The following is a 14,883-nucleotide window of genomic DNA, read 5'->3' on the forward strand; positions in this document are numbered from 1 at the left end:
AGCAGTTCTCACCCGGTGTGTCGCAACACACAGGCTCTCAATCACATACTCACATGCTCTCACCTAAAGCAGTTCTCAATCACACACACAGACACACATGCTGTCTCTTTCTCTCACTTTCACACATGCTCTCAATCACATACTCATGTAATTATGTTAAGACATTACCACTTAACGATATAACCATGTAACAATATAATCATGTTATTTAATGCAACCTGTTCCTCTCTTTTCAGCCTTTACTTATCTATATATTTATCTTCTCTTAGCCCTGATACCCCGCTCTTGTTTTATGTAATTTCTACCTACAGTTTGATGTAAACTGATATGATGTTTCACACTAATAGCGGTATAGAAAAGCGACTAAATAAAATAAATACTCACATGCTCCCTCACCTAAACCAGCTCTCAATCACACACAGACACACATGCTCTCTCTCTTATTTATACACACAGGCTCTTAATCATACATACACATTATCTCTCACACACACAAAGGATCTCAATCACACACATACTCTCTTTCACATATACAGGCCTCAATCATTCACATACATGCTATCTCACTCACAGACAGGTTCTCAATCACACATGCTTGCTCATTCACTTACTCCACCCCCCCTCCCCTGAACTAGCGGCAGCAGCAGCCTCCTCCCAACCTAAAGGCAGCAGCAACCTCCTTCGTTTTTAGCCCTCGCAGAGAAAAGAGTCCCATAGGCCGCGGGGATTGACGTTCTTCCTCATTTTACTCTGAGCCGCGCTGCACATTCTTCAGGCCGCGCCTCTCTCCTTTGGGCAGATGCAGAGCGCATCAGCAAGGTCTCTTCTTCCCGCACACGCACCTGCTGCTCACCGCTTGTTATTGTTTGTAAGTTTTTGGGTGGACCCTTGGACACTGTGGCTGCTGACCATGCCCACAGAGGGAGGTCCTGTGAGGGCCACAGGTCAGGCTCAGCTTTAGGACACATAACACAGAATTATCTTTTATTAAACAGAGTTGTGTTGCGTTCGTGCCTGCTCTTGCCCTCGCTCCACCCTCTCTACCTCTGAGGTGACTCCCTTCGGGTCTGATGGACAGTTGCTGCTGCGGCTTCTCCTCGCCGTTCTTCCCGGAGTCCCCGGGCTGGCCTGACGCTGCAGATCCGCCATGTTCATGATGACGTAGGGCACGCGCGCTCCAAAGTTTATACCAGCAAGGGCGCGAACCTCGGGGGCATCCCCCATAGTGACGTCATCCGCTTCAAACATAAAAGGCCTGTGCTTACGCTTACGAATCGAGTTAGCATGGGATCGATTGCGGGGATCATCTCGACCCGCTTCATTCTCCGCTGTTCTGCCTCTTCGAACTTACCAGGGGTACTCGCTCCTCGAGGGCCTATGTCCCCGAACACTCAGAAGACTCCCTATTGCCTGGAAGCGAGCGCAGACGTGAACATTGTGAGTTTCTATTCCAGTTGCAGATAGGAACCAGTACTCGCTCCTCGAGGGCCCATGTTCCTAAAATTCTTAAGATTCTCTTCTAAGACACTATCGCAGGTACGGAGATCGTGAGTTATTATTGCAGATAGGAGCGGTACTCGCTCCTCGAGGGCCCATATTCCTAAAACCCTCCGAAGGCTCTCTTCTATTTCAGAAGCTATTTTACATACAGATATTGTGAGTTCTTATTTCAGTTTGCATATAGGAACTAGTACTCGCCTAAAGGCTCCTGTTCCTGAATATACTAACTATTCTCTATTGCCTAAGAAACCATTACAGAGATAGATAACTGAGTTACCATCGCTCTCTCAGAGCTGTCCCTGGAACTAGGTACTCGCTCCTCGAAGGCCTCTCTCCAGCTACTGAGCCTTCTTATTAATCTATGTGAGTGCATCATCTACTTCTGGTTATGTATCCAGCATACCCTGTATACTCACTATCTATGAGTGTCTCTCTACAGCTCAGCAAACCCGGAGATAGCAGTTCCAGGATCTGAGGGACTTCAGCCCTGCCGGGCACATCAGCTCACTACTGCCACCTCTGGTGGTTCTACTACCTCTAATAAAGAACTATCTGTGTCTGTCTCCATACACCAGCCTAGTCGGTGGTCCCTCTCATGATATCTTCCTGGGGGCGCTGTCATCTGCCATCGGCCCAAGGATTCACCATTCTACATTATAGTGCTCATCTCTCACACTTCAAGAGCTGAGTACAACAAACTGCTACCTTGCAGTCTAACCCGCAACTGCCGCTAACATCTCCTTCCTCAGGAACTGTATCATAACCAACTGCTATTTCTTAGCAGGAACCTTACAGATGGCCAACACCTCCCTTCAGGGGGCTCTCGTATATCAGGTTGCCACTCTGTGCGGAGCTCCATAACAGATACTAACTCCTCCCCTCTGGAAGAACAGATCTTATATAGTTGCTAACCTCTCCCCTCTGGGGATCAACTCTATAACAGTTTGCCAATAGACTGCTAACCCTAGCAGAGTCGCTAACAGATTGCTAGTTCCTCCCCTCTGGTGGGGCAAAGCTCAACAGGACTACTAACTCCTCACGGAGATTCCTAACAGATTGCTAACTCCTCCCCTAGGGAGGACCAACCCTAACAATTTGCTAACTCCGCAGTCTAACTCATAACAGATTGCTAACACCAAGCAGCAAACTTAACAGTTGAGGAGCCACCCGAGGTGGCAGTAGTGAGTAGAGATGAAGCCCGGCTGGGCTTGTAGTCCCTCAGGACATTGGAACAGCGATCCCTCAATAGCTGTAGTGGAGAGAAACTGAGATAGTGAGTACAGTGGAGCATACACAGGGTTCTGGAATAGAGCCTCATTGATTACTCACACAGCCGTTTCTCCCGGAAGGTAACCCAGAAACTGGAATAGAGGAGCGAGTACCTGGTTCCAGGGAACAGCTGAAAGAAATAGATGGTAACTCACTAGTGGTGTAGGCAGCGGTCTCTTCCAAGCAGACGTGAAGCTCAGGCAGCGAGTCCGGAACATGGGCCCTCAAGGAGCGAGTACCGGTTCCTGACAGCAACCTGAAAGAAAAGAGAAGAGGCCCCCAAGGAGTGAGTACCCCGATAGAGTAAATCCAATTAAGGAGAGGCAGAGTAGCTAGGTACGGAGAGCGAATCCCATCCGTAAGGAATCCCGACCCATGCTAACTCGATTAGCTAGCAAACAGAGTAGGCTTTGTATCAGGGATGCGTGATGTCATCACAGGGGGACACCCCTGAGGTTCACGCCAAAGAAAGCATAAGAAGCAGGGCCGCATGGCGCGCGCGCCCTATGGTAGCTGAACAACATGGCGGGGTGCAGCGCCCAAGCCGGACCGAGGACGCCGGAGAGGATGGCAGGCAGACGCCGTGGCAGCCAGATGTCCATCAACGGCGGGAGGAGTCGCAAAAGAGGTAAGGAGAGCGGAGTGGAGACGTCGGGCAGCAACAGTCGTAACACCACTTCCTCTTCCAGGCCACGGGGGGGGGGGGGGGGGCAGGAAGAAGAGATAATGCCGGTGCCGCTGACTCCAGCTGTCCTGTCGCATTCCGCCCGGGCTATCAGCATTTTAAGCCCGGGCAGAGGACCGATTTCACTTGGATAGGGGGAGCAGCTGGGTCAGTGGAGGACCGGAAAGTGTGGCAACACACCTGCGTGTTCTTGGCGACACATTGGTGTGTTGCGATACATCGTTGAGAACCACTGTTCTAGAATATAAGTTCAAGGTTTAAGAAGACTTAAAGAACTGGTTTTATGTGTAATTTTGAAAAATGTACTAAAAAATTGTTTTCAGAGGAGTCATGATTATAATGCAGCTCATCTCTATATGATATAACAGTGATTCAAGCCTTTTTATGAGCATTCCTTTTCAGTCAATTTTTTTGGGATATTCGCATCCTATTTTCTAAGTTTGTTACCCTATGAATCATTGGGTTTATTCACTAATGTTAAGAACTGCAATAAACACATTTCATTATATATATTTTTAATGTATTGTTTTGCTACAGCTGGGAAGAAATAATGTGTGTGTGTTCTTTGTAGGGATCAGACTATCAAGAATGTTGTGTGACAGAAAAAATGCTTTCCCTGAGGCAGCCTATAGAAAAAAAAAAAAGTGTGTCAGAAACTAAGCATTTCTAACAAGATGTGTATATTTTTTCTGTGAACTATAAGTCATTCTACTTTTTGAAAATTGAACAGTTCCAAAAAATATATATATATTGACACTTTGCCTTTGAAAACTTTTTCCATGAGGTGATGGTATAAAAGGATTCGAGAAAATATACAATTTCAACATCATGTACATAAACTCTACTTTGGTTGAATATAGAATAAAATTGTATCAATAGGAAGTTGGTTAAATAGAAGAAATTGATGTACAGATGTGTTAGTGATTCATACACAGCACTATTCAGTGCCAAACATGAGAATTTATCCAGAATTGATGAACTCCAAAGTTTATATAAACCAAATTAATTAAAAATAAAAAATGAATAAAAAGTTTACAATTTATTTTGATTTCAGGCAAGTACCAGCTGCGATATGAAGAATGAGTATGTAATTATTAAAAACAAATGTTCAATTTTGTGCTCTGTTCATTGTTCTCTGTAAAGCTCGTTAGCTGAATTTTGTGTTCACTGTGAACCGATGAGATGTTCCCAACGTGCATCGGTATAAAAAAGCCTTTAAATAAATAAATAAATAAAATTAAATTAAAATTATAAAGTTGTAGCAGTGGTAGCATACAAATGCACCGTTGGAGTCTCATTATTTTTGGCCCTTTTAAAAATGTAGTTAAACAAAACACAGGCAATACAATATGTACTATATTTGAAGTAGCTACAAAAGCATATACTATGCTATATGCTAAGGGCCTGATTTTAAAAAGCGTTTACATGCGTAAAACTGGGTTTTACTCGAGTAAATGGCTTTTGAAAATTGCTATAATAGTATGTTACATATATGTGCATAACTCCTTTGAAAATTCACCTATAAGTTATCGCTTAAAAATCTTAAAAGTTGTTCAGACCTTTGTTCTATTCAGGCTCATTTATTTCCCTTACCCTGTAGCAGCTCTCCTATGTTCTTTTTTTCTAGTTCTATGTCACCATATTTCTGTTTTCATAAATGCCTTATTTTTCTAACTTATCACTGTGTCTTATCTTTCCATTTGGTTAGTTGACTGACAGACAGTGCTAGTAGTACATGAGAAAGGAGAGATTACCAATGCAATGCTTCAAAGATCACTCCTTAGTCAGGTTCTATGCAATTTTTTTGTAAGTGATATCGCAGAGTTGCTAGTAGGAAGGTTTGCCTTTGGTAGGAACTAAAAGTGAAGTAGGAAAATATTAGGCATGATATAAAAAAACAGTTGGGAAGTGATTAAGTTTGGCAACTAATATTTAATGTAAAAAAGAGTGCAGGCATACATTTGTATGTAAAATCCAAAAGAGTAGCAAGTGATAGGGTGTGATGTACTGATATTTATGCACCAAACATAAAGGAGTCTGGGCATGATTATACCTGATGATCTCAAAGGCATTTCAGGGGGTGAGGTTCGGGCAGAGATGATTTATGTGTATATTTTTGATGTTTTGAAAATATGGGATACATAAGAACATAAGAACATAAGAAAATGCCATACTGGGTCAGACCAAGGGTCCATCAAGCCCAGCATCCTGTTTCCAACAGTGGCCAATCCAGGCCATAAGAACCTGGCAAGTACCCAAAAACTAAGTCTATTCCATGTAACCATTGCTAATGGCAGTGGCTATTCTCTAAGTGAACTTAATAGCAGGTAATGGACTTCTCCTCCAAGAACTTATCCAATCCTTTTTTAAACACAGCTATACTAACTGCACGAACCACATTCTCTGGCAACAAATTCCAGAGTTTAATTGTGCGTTGAGTAAAAAAGAACTTTCTCCGATTAGTTTTAAATGTGCCCCATGCTAACTTCATGGAGTATCCCCTAGTCCTTCTACTATCCGAAAGAGTAAATAACCGATTCACATCTACCCGTTCTAGACCTCTCATGATTTTAAACACCTCTATCATATCCCCCCCTCAGTCGTCTAAAAAGTACCTATGAAATTTATCCTTTGTGGGCTGTTTGAAATTGTTTTCTTAGAGGACAACTTTCTAATTGCACAGAAGTGTAAAGTCTGTAGGTACTTTTTACTCACATACCTGTCAGTTTTCAAAGGGAAAAAGCTCCCTTTAAAAAATAGAGTTGCTAAAAGTTCAAGCACAGACCTGCATCTATTTGTGTGGCTACTTTCCCACCAAAATTATGCAGACATACATTTGGATATACACAGAAGTATTAGCCCCCATCCATATTCCAATCTCAGGAATACCTCCTTTCTCTGCACATAAAAGTACGGAAGTACTGGCATTATGGGCATACTTTTACATGCAGATAGGGCAAGCATCTTTCAAAGGCCACCTTTCAGCATGTAAAACCGCTTCTGCACTTTCATGACTTCAGAACTGTCCTCCAGGCCATTATATTCTCCAAATTAGACTATTGCAACTCTATTCTACTAGGTCTCCCCGCCTCTTCCACCAAACTTCTTCAGATGCTTCAAACTGCGGCCGCTAGAATCTTAACAAATTCCAATAGAAGAGACCACATCACGCCCATCCTAAAAAATCTGCACTGGCTACCTGTAAGCTTTAGAATCTTACACAAGTCTCTCATCATCATTCACAAAACCATTCACAACCAGATCTCTATCGATCTTAAATACACTCCACACCTCTTCAAGACCTATCAGAGAAGCTTACAGGGGATCTCTACACGCCCCCCCAGCCAAATCCACCCTTCATTCAACCACCAGAGAATGGGCCCTCTTGACAGTGGGGCCAACCATCTGGAATGCTATGCCCCCTGATCTCAGACAAGAACCTTGTCTATTGACGTTAAGAAAAAAACTCAAGACTTGGCTGTTTCAACAAGCCTTCCCTTAATTCAGGCCCATCTCAGCTATAGTCATATACCAATGCCCTCTATTCAATGCTCTCCATTATAGATATTGTAAATGATTTGTTATTGTTATAGTTACCGAGTTACCTTCTGCTACTGGCTCCTCTTCTCCCCAATTCCAGTACCCCTGTTTTATTGTAACTTTTGCCTTCCTCTATGTTTATGTTAACGTTATAACCCTTTGTTCCTTGTAAACCGGTATGATATGATCTGTATCATGAATGTTGGTATAAAAAAAACACTAAATAAAGGGCTTGGAAAATTGCCCTCACATTTCTGAGATCTTTAAATGTCACTCTTCTTTCTTATAAGGTGTACATCTTTAGGTCTTAAGTCCCACCTCTGCACCATTTCCATCACCTTCCACTATCCTGCCTGTACTTTCTGTTTTTAGATATATTGCCTGCAGCACTGAGTACTACCCCAAAACAACCAAGGCCTTACTTAGAAAACCAATCCTCCCCTTCCGTGACTTCACCCCCACAAGCATACACAGACAAGTTCCTGGCTGTCTCACACACATACAAACATGGCTATTCAAAAATGCCCTACAGCTTTGACATAAACCTCCAGTTCACCATGACCCAGTTAACCAAAACATGACCTGAGCAAGACCATTCCCTCTAAACCCCATATACCCCAGTTCTGTTTCATTCTGTATGTCTGCTAATGTAATACAGTCTATAGCTATTAATGTTGTCCGGTTTTCATTCTGGTATGACTACCTTTGTAACATATAATATAAATATGAATGTTTAACCTGTAAACCATTGTGATCTAGTGATTCTCACATGGAACGACGATATATAAAACATCTAAATAAATAAATACAAACAGTTCCAGAGGCAACTGCTGGCTAACCTTCCCTCACCCGGCCAATCAAATCCCTTCACACACACAAATTTCAAATCTTCCACTTTCACACTTCCACCCCCCAACAAGCTTGTCACACACAAACCCCTCCAGAAATGCTCCACGCACTCGTGGGAGGTAAGCCAGTAACGACGCTGCGTCTCTGCAGCACTCGTGAAGCAGGTAAGCAATGGTTGGACTAAACTTGGAGTAGCTCGTCATCTATTACCGGTCATGCCAGAGCCAAGTGTTGCGCTTTTCACCTAATAACTCAGACACAGTGCACAGGGACTATCCCAAATATCACGACCACTAAACACCGCCCCATAGCCATCTCATAGTCTCAGCTAAAGACCTCTTTGCTTTTACCACCGACTTTATCTCCACCACGCCAGACATGGTAGAGGCTGCTGAGTGGCTCCTTTTATCCACGTGTCTCGAACCTCCGATCCCGCTTGGCTGGAGCTGGCAGTGGAGGAGGCATGCTGTGCTGTTGCCTTTGTTATGAGTGAGGGGGTGAAGGTGAATGAGCTCCAGTCTCAAGGAAAGCCGACGGTGGCTACCGAGCTGGGTCCGAGACGGCGGAAGAGGACCTGGGGCGAGCGGCAACATCAGCAGCAGCCGTAAGTATCCCGTGGGTGCCGGCCGGGCTGGCTTCACTCTAAGCTGGCTGGGCGCAGGGAGGAGCCCTGGAAAGCTCCCGTCCGGTGTCGGTGTGGCCGCTGGGACTCCCGATGGTAAGGGGGAAGGGGAGTGGGTTGCACGCTGTGACAAGATTCAAGTGCAGCTGGAAAGTGGAGGCTCATGTCCCCCCTTCCTCTCTTGGCAGGCGCAGTTGCCCTTTCTTTATAATGGGAGATTTTTCTCTTTTTTTTAAATTACGCTTTCCCTAGTTCACGTTTACCCGTGATTCCTACAGAGCAACCGAAGCTTCCTCATTTCTTTAATTTGGGCAGCTAGCTGGGTCTGCAGATGATGGAGTTGTGGTGGTCGGGATCCGGTCCAGCTATCCAAAGGCGTAGTAGCGAATTTCGTTTCGTGCATGGGAAGCTGCGGTTATTTTGTTTTAAAGCGACCTGGCATGTGTGTGGAATTATCAGGAGGTGGCAGGGTGCAGAGAAGGTAGCTGGCTGATGCATTTCTTCGTCTGCATGTAAGAAACCTGTTGAACATCCAGGAGAGCTGGTGGCAGATGTGATCAAATTCAACCGCCTGTCCAGATAAATTGCCACTGGACATATTTAAAATATTAATGGGCAACTCTTGAGATCCTAGGCTGAGAACAGAATTCAGTTGGTGTATGCGCTCTACTGTAAACTGGTTTTTGTAGTCTTCAACTTCCCAAACTGATACGGCAGGTTGTGCAGTTGCCCTACCAATAATTTAATTCAAACCTCTGGGTATTTAAGTGCTCCACAAACCTTAGTTTTATTTCACACAGAGACCAATTGTATAATATTTTGTCTAAACGGTAACTTTTAAACAACTCCGTGGGGATATATATATATATATATATATATATATATAGATATATATAGATATATACACACACACATATATACGCACACAGTATTTTATAACCCATGCAAATTAAAAATACACGTATGTCTACCCCGCAACATACATGCATATTAATGTGAGGAGTCAAGATCTGCGCTTGGCTCTTGCCATATCTCTCCACAATAAAACCATACACGTTCATTGGTGTTATAAAAGACCGCAGTTTATTGAACATACCCAAGCCCTCATAACAAACATCATGTTGACAACATGTCAGCTGGAACAATTCCCCCCCCAGGCCCTCACTCACCACCACATCCCAGCGGTAAGCGAGATATCGGCCCCCCTCCCCCCGTACTGGCTTGCCCCCGCCTCGTCCCAGCAAGGGCCAGCCATGGCCTTTGAGCTTTAGCCCCCTAACTCATTCCGGCCTTCTCGTGCAGCAGCCCCCCCCAACTGCACGAGACTCGCTCCCCCCCCCCTTATCCTTTAAACATCAAACTTTTTACAACACTGAACTCGGGCTCCCGCCACAAAACAAGGAAGTTACTACTTCCTTGTTCCCCGTGATCACCTCCTCAAATCCTTCTTGCAAGGCATTATTAAATAAGTCTAACCCGATGTCCGAAAGATGCACCCCGTCGTTTCTAAAAAAATCCCTCTAACATGTCACCTGACCAGCCATGGTGCACCCAAACCCTCCTTGCGCGACTACCCACCTTCCCATCTGCCTGTTAACTTTTTTGACACCCTGCTTCCAAATTGGCTCCTCCTTAAACTTACAAACGATAATATCCGAACACCCCACCTGGACTCCTGGCCATTTCATCATTACCATCGCCAGGTCCTTTCTCATGGCTGCAATCAATTCCCTAAATGATCTTTTGCCAATATCGTTCCCCCCCCCCCCCCAAATGGATCAATAACATTTTTGGGACACTGTCCAATAAAACCTGCTCCTGCAAGAAGGGTAAGAGATCGTTTCAGACCATACCCCGCTTTCCCAACCATCGCATCCTCCAATGAAGTCTCTCCAGTTGCAAATTCACTCCATATGTCTGCTTTTTGGCTTGCTGCTCTGCCCAATGAATGAAAGTGTGGCCCACGACCCAAGCACACGTCTGCATTTTATGAACTGCTACTGACTCTGCAAAAGAAGAAACCCCTGTTAATACCAGTATATATATATATATATATATATATATATATATATATATATATATATATATATATATATTTTATTATTATTTAATTCCTAATGTAATGCCTGAAAGTCTCAGACTTTCATCGCCCAATTGCTTTAATCTCTCCTTCCTCCAAACCGATTTCCACCGCTGTCGTAGCCGCTCCTATTCGAAAGGAATGCGAACTGTACAAGCTCGCGTCTCCCCCTTAAAGAATGTTTTTTCAAATTACATACACTCAAAAAATTGAAACCCTTGCTTCACGCATCTGATTTCCGGACAGTTTTACAAGCCATGTTGTTTTCCAAAACAGATTATTGCAATTCACTCCTCCTAGGCCTACCTAAAAATGCCATCCGCCCCTTACAAATTCTGCAAAACACTGCAGCCCGTATCCTTACCAACACAAATTCAAAGGAACATATTACGCCAGTTTTGAAGGACCTACACTGGCTCCCCATTCAATCTCGCATACAGTACAAGACATTAACACTGATCCATAAAGCCCTCCACAATCCTGAAATGAAATGGTTTAATAATTCACTGCAATTTCAAACTTCTATTAAACCAACTAGAAATCAATACCTCGCCACATTACAGACCCCCTCACCCAAACTATATAACCATGCCTCCACCAAAGCACGAGCGCTTTCCTTTTCTGGCCCATTGTTATGGAATACCTTGCCCACCGAACTGCGCCTTGAGCCATCTCCCAAAACCTTCAAGCAAAAACTCAAGACATGGTTATGTACACATGCCTATACCTGAAATATATATGTTGTTCTTCCCTTTATATGCCCTGCCTTATTTACCCAACACCCCCTTTCTCTACACTATATCTAAGTTCCCCTTTTTATGCCCTTACTGTAAATACCATTCCATACATTTGCTCTTAAATGCACCTGAAGCGCTTTCTTCCCTCTCTTATCACCCCTAATTTATAATTCCAACCCCTCCTAACCTGTCCCTACTCTCATACCTAATTTCCTAATATCCCTTTACTTTCCAGTCCTGTTTAACTCAGCTCAGTTAAACCTAAATGATAGTTCGGTTTTAAAAGATTCTACTTGTTTTATGTTTAAATATATATATTCTTACTTTTGTTATATGTATAATGTTTATTTAACCCTGTTAAATGTATAACGCTCCGGCGTAAGTTCCTGTTCATTGTACACAGACGTGATATCTTTGATGAGCGGCGGTATATAAAAAACCTTAAATAAATAAATAAATAAATAGTGCCTCCACTACCAGTTTTAACACACTAGAAAATTGGAAACTCATGAGTGGCGAACCACTCTCATGTACTAAATAAGAACCTCCCACCTTAGGCCTCGCCCTCTCATATTCCTGAAAGTTTCGTTCTGGACATACTAATTCATGCACCGCTCTACCCATTCTAATCCAACACCCTTTACCTAATTGATCCATTTTAGACTTTTTCAAGTATACCCCTTTGAACCCACACATGGTTCAACATCAACCATGCCCCAGCTGCATTTACTTGCGAGCTAGCCACTAACTCGCTAAGTCGCATGGCTCCAAAAAAGGCCAATGAGAAGGCCACCCTGAACAACGATACCTCATACGCGGACCAACACACATCTTCCAAACACCTTGCCATGCTTACCAAATCGTGGTACCATATGGGACACCTTATCTCCCCACCAAGCCCTCTCCCGTTGCCACCTTTGTAATACTCACTTGACCTGAAAGCTTAACGCAGGGTTCCGCCATCCTTTAATCTTCCAAAATAAGGCAAACCATGCTAAATGTGACTTTAACGTCGACAATGAATGGTCCCTGGACTTAGCCCATAAAATATATTGCACCACAGACTCGTCTTTCACCGTGCCTCCATTCTATCCCCTTTCCCACAGAAATCTTGTTATTGCCCGATTGCCTGCAATATAAGCCGCCCAGGTATTTGCTGCGACAGACTTTTTTTTTTAATCAATTCCCATTCCTCTTCTTCCCTATAGTCCACAGGTACTCTGGACACTTCTCCACGTTTTCCTGGGCTCCTGGTGCCAGCAATCTGAAGACTTTTCACTTAAGACGAAAAAGGGCATCGGCTATAACATTCTCCACTCCCGGAACATGCTTAGCTGTAATCTGCACGTTTAACTTTAAACACATACCTACCAATTGACGTAGCAAGACTGAAACCATTAAAAATTTTGCTGACAACCTATTTATCACCTGTAACACTCTCAGGTTATCGCACCAAAACATGACTTTCTTATTGCTGAGCTCTGCACCCCAAATCGCCAGTGCCACAACTATTGGGAATAACTCTAGGAATGTGATATTCTTTGTCATGCCTGCTACCACCCAATCCTCCGCGCACCATTTTCCTTGAAAGTACACCCCAAAACCTGACGATCCTGCTGCATCCGAGAACAATTCCAATTCTCTATTGCTCACTGCTTTATCCGGCATAATTCGTACACCATTAAAGTCCTCCAAGAATACTTCCCACACCTTCAACTCCTCCTCGATTGCCCGTGTTACTCTGCTAAAATGATATGCCACTTTGACTCCTGCGGTAGCTGTGGACAGCCTCCTAATGAACGCCCTACCCATTGGAATAACTCTACACGCAAAGTTTAAAGCACCTATCAAAGACTGCATTTTCGTCAGCGTAATCTTCTTTGACAGCCCCACTTCCCGCACTAGTGTCCTTAAGTTACTAACCTTATCCTGAGGCAGCTTGGACACTAACTCCTCTGTGTCCAATTCAACTCCCAGAAAAGTTAACTTCTGTTTTATCCTGGGCTATGGGCACTCCCAGATTGCGTGCTACAGCCAAAAACCCTTCCAACAGTAACTTACACTTCTCCGACTGTCCCTTCCCAATAAACAAGAAATCATCTAAATAGTGTAACATACTACTCTCTCCTTTCCTATTCTCTACTTTCCATTGTAAGTAGGTACTGAAAGCTTCAAAAAATGCACAACATATAGTGCACCCCATTAGCAAACGCCGATCCACAAAAAATTCCCTTCGAAGGAAAACCCCAACAATGGCAAGCTTTCTGGGTGGATTGGAAGTAGTCTAAACACGGACTCAATGTCCGCTTTGGCTAGGAGCACCCCTTTTCCCGCCGTTTGAACTAACTCCAACGCATAATCAAAGGACGTATAGCGTACTGTACACTCGCTCCTGGGAATAAAATCATTAACGGATTCACCTTTAGGGTAAGACAAGTTCAGGATCAACCTAAATTTTCCCGGAACCTTTTTAGGTATAACCGCTAAAGGGGATAAATGCATTTTTTTTAAACGGAGGTTCACTGAAGGGTTCCCACTACGCGCCCAAGCTCTATCTCCTCCTGTAATTTCCTAACTGCCACCTCCTTCAACTTCGCTACTGACCTAGTATTCCTAGCTTTACCCCCTTCCCCCAGTCCCATATAAGGTATTGTAAATCCTTCTGAAAAACCCCTACCTAATAAAGCTGCTGCCTTCCTGTTAGGATATGTTCTTAACCCCTTAAGCACCTCCCCTACCACTATAGGTGAAAATGCCTTTTCAAACCTCACGTCATTGCTTTCCACCTCTCCTAGGGGCAACCCCCTGACTAATGGGGCATTTACTAGCTGGGTGGGCGCCATTGCAGGCTGCGCAAGCATGCCTGAACTTGCAATCTGGGAACATACAGGTAGTTTTATTATAATGCCAGCACACGTCTGTGCCACCTCCTCTGGATTTAATTGTCATCCCTCCCTTTTGTGTATTTCCGAAACTCCGAAAGGAATTAGACCCCGTACCCATGCTGCCCACCCCTCCTCCACTACCTATGCTTTTTGGGGCACCAATACTTTTATTCATCATCTGAGTTAGCCACAAGTTAATATCTTGTGTGCCCCAGGACATGTACCTGTTACCCTCCATCTTGTCCCAGAACCGCTCATCGTAGTTGAGCCAAGCCCAACCTTCATGGTCCCTGAATGCCCCCAAAATACTGTCGGCGTACGCCAACACAAGCCCATATTGATGAGGCTCGTAACGACCTACTATGCTGGCCAAGCGGAGAAACCCCCTCACCCAATTCAAAATATTCTTGGCGAACTTAGGTCCTTTTTGTCTCTCCTTATCCTTCTTTTTACTTTTCTTCCTGTCCTTTCTCCCTCCATGTCTCCCTTCTAACAGCTTAAAAACATTTACATATTTGCGCTTTTTAATCCTCCTATGCATTCTCTTTGGCACTTCCTCCCACAATTCCATCAAGGAGGCTAGCGCTGGATGACCCATATCCTGCCTAGGCCCCACATTGACTCCCGGCCTCCCTTCCGTATCTGACACTCGCTAGAAGACGAAGTCGATGACTGTGAGGAACTGCTGTCCGTGTCTGAGCTGGATGTTTTGACCC

Source organism: Rhinatrema bivittatum, chromosome 5 (assembly GCF_901001135.1).
Source record: "Rhinatrema bivittatum chromosome 5, aRhiBiv1.1, whole genome shotgun sequence".
Lineage (NCBI taxonomy): Eukaryota > Metazoa > Chordata > Amphibia > Gymnophiona > Rhinatrematidae > Rhinatrema > Rhinatrema bivittatum.